The sequence below is a fragment of the Pipistrellus hanaki genome (genome assembly GCF_964339955.1).
Source record: "Pipistrellus hanaki genome assembly, chromosome: 1".
Classification (NCBI taxonomy): Eukaryota; Metazoa; Chordata; class Mammalia; order Chiroptera; family Vespertilionidae; genus Pipistrellus; species Pipistrellus hanaki.
The window spans coordinates 96,772,357-96,778,356 of NC_140503.1; the positions used below are offsets into that span (position 1 = coordinate 96,772,357).

General features: G+C 40.8%; 1 protein-coding gene across 1 annotated transcript in view; it reads left to right on the plus strand.

Moving 5' to 3' along the window:
• HMG20A (high mobility group 20A) overlaps positions 1–5,715 on the plus strand; it is a 92,515-nt gene extending 86,800 nt beyond the window's left edge. Inside the window, exon 10 of the mRNA XM_084876895.1 lies at positions 3,810–5,715. The gene's annotated coding sequence lies outside the window, so the exon portion shown is untranslated. The remainder of the gene's footprint in view (positions 1–3,809) is intronic.
• The last annotated feature ends 285 nt before the right edge of the window (positions 5,716–6,000 follow it).

Here is a 6,000-nt window from a genome sequence, read left to right on the forward strand (position 1 = left end):
TTTTATATTAAATGTTAATGTGGACTAACCTTACAATGAAATAGTTAGTGCCTTGATTAAATTAATTAAAATATAAATTATCAATAAGCAAAAAAGAAAGGAGAGAGAAAATTAACTTTAACAGCCCTAGCCAGGTGGCTCAATTGGTATACACCAATTTTCGTATACACCAAAAAGTTGCAGATTTGATTTCCAGTCAGGGCAAATACCTTGGTATGAAGTTCAATCCCCTATGCATACAGGAGACAACCAATATATGTGTCTCTCTCACATTGATGTTTCTCTTTCTCTCTCCCTTCCTCTCTCCCTAAAAAAATCAATAAACATATCCTTGGGTGAAGATAAAATATATGTATATTCAACAAATTACTAGTGGTATGTGTTATGTCCTTTCAGAGGAGACAAAAAGTACATTTCCAGAAGGGATCTGCCCATGTAAACATTTTGGTACTAATGGTAAGTCTCGGGTATCATTTTTTAAATGGAACATGTATTGATACACTCAAATTCCTAAGAGTTCCCTTTAGTACGCCATCCCACAAAATTGACAGCCCTTTGTCAATTAAATTATTCTGTGCCTACAGACATATAAGCTGTGTGGAAATCCTAGGGTTGGACCGTATGTGGATACTAAAACAAGAGTGGGTAGCAGGATATGCTCCTTAGAATGGCCAGTCCTGGGTTTGAATCTTTTATTTATTTGTCCTGCAGGTATGTGAGCCCACTCGTATACATGCATACATATTCATTTTCATTTTCAATATTTATTTATATAAATAAATAAAATCAATTATTCTTTTTTTAAAAATTATTGATTGATTAAAGAGAGAGAGATTTGCTGTTCCACTTATTTATGCATTCATTGCTTGATTCTTGTATGTACCCTGACTGGGGATCCAATATACTATCTTGCATATTGGGACAATGCTCTAACCAGCACCAGGCTAGGCTTCCATGATTCTTTATCTAATTAGGCAATATCTGCTAGCAGAGACAGAAGCATTAGTCTTTATCTTTCTTGGCCATGCCCTTAGATGATAACTATACAAGGCAGCTCATTATACTTTTGCCTCAGCCATGATCTGATGGAGAAAGGACTGCTGTTTTTCTAGTGAGTGGTCAGGTGGAAGGAACTATACTTATAAGATACTAGAGGCCCAATGCACAAAATTCATGCACAAGATGGGGGAGTCCTCAGCCCAGCCTGCACCCTCTCCAATCCAGGACCCCTTGGGGGACATCCCTCTCACAATCCTGGTCCACTGGCTCCTAATCATTCAACTGCCTCCCTGCCTGGTCTCCCCTAACTGCCGCCCCCCACCCTGCCTACCTGGTCACCCCTAACTGCCCCCTGCTGCTAGCCAGGTCGCCCCCAACTGTCCTCTCCCTGCTAACCTGGTCACTCCTTACTGACCCACCTGCCAACCTGGTCACCCCTTACTGTCGCCCCCAACTTCCCCCCTCTGCCAGCTTGGTTGCCACTAACTGCCCCCACCCCCGTTGGTCTGGTCATCCTTAACTGCCCTCCTCTGCCAACCTAATCACCCCCAACTGCCTCCCCACCCCCCCGCTGGCCTGGTTGCCCCTCATGGCCCCTCTTCCAGCCTGGTTGCCCCACACAGACTGCTGTTCAGTTGTTTGGTCATCCCTCACTAACACCACTGCCAGCCTGGTTTCCGTACGCAGCAATCTTGTGAGGGTATGAGGATTAATTTGCGTATTACCTCTTTATTATATAGGATGGCTATACTGCCTGCAGAATAAAGCACTAGCATTATTATTGCTTTTTGTGAAAGGAACAGCTTGTAAATCTAGGCCTGGGGTTTTGAGGAGCTCATCATTTTCCTAATTTTCACATAGTGTTTTCTTATAGGCTTAAAAAGAGAGAACTGGGAGAAACAGTGTAGGATAGTGGTCAACAAACTCATTAGTCAACAGAGCCAAATATCAACAGTATAATGATTGAAATTTCTTTTGAGAGCCAAATTTTTTAAACTTCTTCTAACACCACTTCTTCAAAATAGACTCGTCTAGGCTGTGGTATTTTGTGGAAGAGCCACACTCAAGGGACCGAAGAGTCACATGTGGCTCTCAAGCCACAGTTTGCCAACCACAGGTGTAGGAGATTGTGAAAGAACACAATAACAGATAATATGGTGTCACCTCACATAAATATAGGGCAGTTATTTTTGAGCCACAAGTGGTGTTGAGCATTTTCCTAATAATAAGATGGTCCTTTACCAATTTTTGGGATATAAACTACAGTATCTGTTTTCTGAAGTGTCTTTTTTTAAAAAATTATATTTTATTGATTTTTTACAGAGAGGAAGAGAGAGGGATAGAGAGTTAGAAACATCTATGAGAGAGAATCATCAATCAGCTGCCTCTTGAACACTCCCCACTGGTGATGTGCCTGCAACCAAGGTACATGCCCTTGACCGGAATCGAACCTGGGACCTTTTAGTCCACAGGCTGATGCTCTATCCACTGAGCCAAACTGGTTTTGGCAGAAGTGTCTTTTTTTTTTTTAATGTCTTTACTAATTTTTGTTTCTGAGAGAGAGAGAGATACATCGCTCCGCTGCCTCCTACACATACCTCAATGGAACCAACAAAAAACGTTCAACCAATGAGCTACCCACAGGGCCAAAGTGTCTTTGAAAACCTAGAATGTTATTATTCTTTATTTTAAACTACAAATATTTTTCCCTTGAAAAAATAATACCTGAAAATGTGAGTCATTTTATTACTTATAGATTCTTACAATCTAGCCATGCAATCATAACTAAAACTGGATACCCGATACCCTCAAAACTGTCAAACAAAACAGTTATAAATACTACGATTAATACTAGCTTGGCTTCATTATACAAATATGTACAGATACGTAGGCCTGATGTCCTCAACATTTGTGGTGCCACTGTAAGGAGTCAGGATTGAAGAGAAGCTAATGGTTTCTCGTTTTAGAGAAGCAAATTAGCACAAGAAGGGACCTTTAGAAATTCCAATATTTTTACATATAAAGAAACTGATTTCCAAAGAGGCAAAATGTCTTACCTGGAAATAACTATGTAGACGAGTTGTAGAACACATACCGGTATATTAAAACTCTGGATTAGTGGAGTTTCTAAAACGTTATTAAGGAGGTGCGAGTGTGTAAGGGGATAGCATAAAATTTTTTAGAATGAAAGCATTAAGATAAATAAGAGGTAAATAGAAAAAAAAAACACAACACAATCTAGTAATTATAATATTATAAAATTTTGGTCAATCAAGTAAAAAATTATTTTTATAGATTTACAATGGAAGAATTATCCCAGCTGGCATCTCTCTCATGGCTAACCTGTACCTAGAAAAAAATATGGCTCTGGGAGGCCTTGGGGGTGATTTCATATTGAGAGGTGACCACTTTATATACAAACTATCAAAATCCATATGTTGCTTGATTTCAATCTAACCGAATGATAAATATCTGGCTGATTGAGGGTTGGAGAAAATACTTAAGTGATTGCATTTTTATCAATGTAACAAGATTTATTGACATATGCACATGATACATTCCTACACATGCAGAGATTCTTAGACTTATACTTGAAGAAAAAGGATTTTAATTGAGTATCCATTCTGTGGACTAAAGTATAGTACTGATTTTTCTGTCGTCAGATTTGTTCCTGATAGTTGCTTATCTGTGTTCAGCTAAATAATTTTCCTACATCCCCATTTCTCCCTCCCTCCCTTCCCTTCTTTCTCTCCCCCTCCCCCATTCTCTCTCTCTTACTCTCTCTCCCCCCACTACCCCCTCACCTACAGGTATTAGAGCTCCAAGATGTGAGGAATGAGAAGCCACCTGTGAAAATTTGAACTGAGTAGAAGCAGAGGAGTACAGATGACTCTGCTTTGTGAAGGAACTATCAGCTGTGAGTTAAATGCCTTCACCCAGGAAGCCATCTGAGGGAGCAGCAAAAAGAACATGTTTATGAGCTTCCTATGGAATCGTCTTTGCGAAGCTTTGAAAGTTTGCAGCCACTCTCCTAAGTCTTCAGTTTTCTGTCATCTGCTTTTCTGTTAAATTGGATCTGCATATATTCTCTTGTCATCTTCTGCAGCATAAAGGAAGCCTTCTCATTGTTCTACTTCAGATTTAGACCCTTTTTATCAGTGGCACTCTGGTTTTCTTATCTACCTGTCACTTTTTTAATGCCTTTGGTGGTTATCTTTTTATTCCCTTAACCCCCACCAAATTACACATCTCCATTTTCTGACCTCTGGGCTTCGTTGCTCAGCAGGGTTCTGAAGGAGAGTTTCTCTTATTGAACAGGCCCAATCTTCTGTCTTTATCCCACTGTGACTCCAAAGAAAGGAGCTTCTTTTTAACTACGTTCTGTGGCGGAGACTGTTCCCTGTCCCCCACAGTGTGCAGTGGGTGCCAGCCCTCATGGAGATTTTGTGATTGCTACCCTGAGAATAAGCTTTCCTTCCTCCTCAGTCCTGCCTGCTGTTTTCTGAACTTAGCTCCTGCACATACCCTGCATTCCAGCCCAGCAAGGTTCTTCTGTTCCCATCTGTTGGCAATGTCTTCTGGAACATTTTTTGCTGTTCTGGAAATTTGTGACTGCCTTCTGCCTGATGTTTTGACTTAAAACATCTGCTTATTCAGAAAAGTCTTTGGTAAATAGGAGAGAACAGAAAAAAATAGTCTCTCGTTGGGCATTGGGGGGAAAAAAAGTTTACCATAAGTAAAAACGGACTCTGTCTGCTTTAGGTACACTGATTCACGGGTGTGGTTAGGCTGAGATGTCATCACAATAGTCTCTTGAGCTGAAAGAAAGGACACAGAGGAATTCTCATGTCCTTTGTCTTCCTTCTATAATCATATATCCTTCCTTTTTCCCCCTTTAGTAAGTACATTTTTTTAAACACCAAAAGAGAAGGGTTCCCAATTTACCCCTAAAGGTTTGGTTTTGTCTTGATGCTCTACAAACACAAGACTGTTGCAGCTCTGGTCTTTGGAACCAAGCCAGGCATGCCGAGCCCATTGTCCAGACACCACACACTAACGCAGGTGGACATGTGGCCTCCTCACAACATGCTCACAAATCAGGGTGCACGTCGGAAACCCCCTGGTGACATTGCTGTACCATCCTGTCTTTTCAGCATCTTCTTACCTGATTTCTTCAATAGCCCAAAGAGGTGGGGAGACAGCCTTTTTAATTTAATTTTTAAATATATTTTTATTATTGATTTCATAGAGGGAGAGAGAGATAGAAACATGAACGATGAGACAGAATCATTGATCAGCTGACGCCTGCACGCTCCACACTGGAGATTGAGCCTGAAAACCGGGTATGTGTCCTGACTGGGAATCGAACCATGACCTCCAAGTTCATAGGTTGACGCTCAACCACTGAGCCACACCAGCCAGGCAGACAGCTTTTTTTAATGTCTCATATGAACACACATCAAATTTCCATGCACTAAAGCCCACATATTGCCGAAACCAGTTTGGCTCAGTGGATAGAGTGTCCGCCTGCGGACTGGAAGGTCCCAGGTTCGATTCCGGTCAAGGGCATGTACTTTGGTTGCAGACACATCTCCAGTGGGGGGTGTGCAGGAGGCAGCTGATCGATGTCTCTCTCTCATCATCGATGTTTCTAACTTTCTATCCCTCTCCCTCTCTGTAAAAAAAAAACAAAAACAAAAAAAACACACAATAAAATATATATTTAAAAACAAAACAAAAAACCCACATATCACCACTTGGCAATATTTTAGAATAAAAGCCCATCATTATCTATTGCTTATTGCTATAATCCTAGCCAACTCACCTGCTTTTTTCCATATTTTCCTATTCTGTTCTCACCTGTCACTGCTGGTGCTGTCACTTCTCTCAGATTCCTTGCCTGCTAAATCCAACCTAGAACACACCATCTAGCAGAAGGACATCCAAGCCAGTTCTGGAAATTTGTGACTGCCTTCTACCTGATGCTTTTGATTTTTCTTC